Consider the following 1,527-nt stretch of genomic DNA (forward strand, 5'->3'; position numbering starts at 1 on the left):
CTGAAAGAGATGCATATTTGTGCCCATTCCAAAGGAAAGGGATACAACAGAATGCAGAAAACAAGAAACAATATCAAGAGTATTACACACAAGTAAAATTGTGGTGGATAATTAGAAAATTACCCAAATTCAGATAATTTGAAAACTGTTGCAGCACTTACTGACAGGGAACTTCCAGCAATTCAAGCTGGTTTCAGAGAAGGACATGGAATGGGAGACATCATTGCTGGTGTCAGATGGATACTGCCTAAAATATTTCTAGAGTACTAGAAAGTTGTTCACCTGTGCTTTATTGACTATGCAAAGGCATTTCATTGTGTGGACCGTAAGAAATTATAGGTAACATTCTGAAGAACCAAAATTCCATGATATTTAATTGTGCTTGTGAGGAACCTGAACATAGACCAAGAGGTGGTCTTTTGAACAGAACAAGGGGTTAGTGCATGGTTACAAATCAGTAATGGTGTACATAAAGGCTGTACCATTTCCCCATACTTATCCAATCTGTATGCTGACCAAATAGTCCCAGAAGCTGGACTACATGGAGAACACTGACTCTATACACAGTCAGTGTACCAAAAAGAATTGGCTGACATTCGAATGTTTTAGGAGGTAGCATACGACCAAGAACCAACAGTATTGTAGGAAGAATTCCCACAGGATTGGAGGAAGTTGCATTAACAACCTGTGATATGCAGATGACACCACCTTACTTGCTGAAAGTGAAGATTGCTTGAAGCACTTACTGATGAATGCCAAAGACCACATATGGAATACACCTCAACATAAAGAAAACAAAAGTGCTCATGACTGGATCAATAAGCAATATCATGACAAATGGAGAAAAGACCGATGTTCCCGGCTCTAACCCACACAGCGGCTCTGCTGGAGAAATGCCTGGAGATCTGCGTCCATAAAGGGTACAGCCCAGGGAACCCTGGGGAGCTGGCTGACTCTGTAACGAAGTGTCGCCATGAGCTGGGGGCAGAGCTGAGGACAGCTAACAACAGCCACCCTTGAGAAGTCAATGTGGGAATGGCCTATTTTCCTAGAAAGTGTCCTTTTCCTTTGGGTTTCCTTGTCCATTGGCACTGAGGTAGGCAGAGGAGGCAAATGTTTTCTAAGCTCCGTGAGTGATATGATGCTGAGGTCAATGAATGAAATGATCATGGCACCCAAGGGTCTGAGGATAAGCAAAGTTTTAGATTATGGTGTAAGAACTTCTAAGGGAAGCAGGGAATCCAGTGAGACACGCGTGCTTCTCCACCAGTCCCTCCAGCCTCAGACCTCAGCCTCTCCCTCTCCCTCCATGGGAGCCCCTGTCTGCTCCAGACGTCATGGAAAATGAAGAGTCTCCAAGACACTCCAATGGTCTCTTTGGAGATATTTGCCAGACAGCGAAGTTTCCAGGAAATGAAAATTGGGGCAAAGTTCCTCAGAACTCTTCTCAGCTCCCAGTGGTGCCCCGTCCTGGCTGCCCCAGGTGAGGTCATAATTGCAGTTCTGTGGGGAGGTGAGGTCACAGAC

Source organism: Orycteropus afer, unplaced genomic scaffold (genome assembly GCF_000298275.1).
Source record: "Orycteropus afer afer isolate SDZICR_OR568_19922 unplaced genomic scaffold, OryAfe1.0 scaffold00973, whole genome shotgun sequence".
NCBI classification, from domain to species: Eukaryota; Metazoa; Chordata; class Mammalia; order Tubulidentata; family Orycteropodidae; genus Orycteropus; species Orycteropus afer.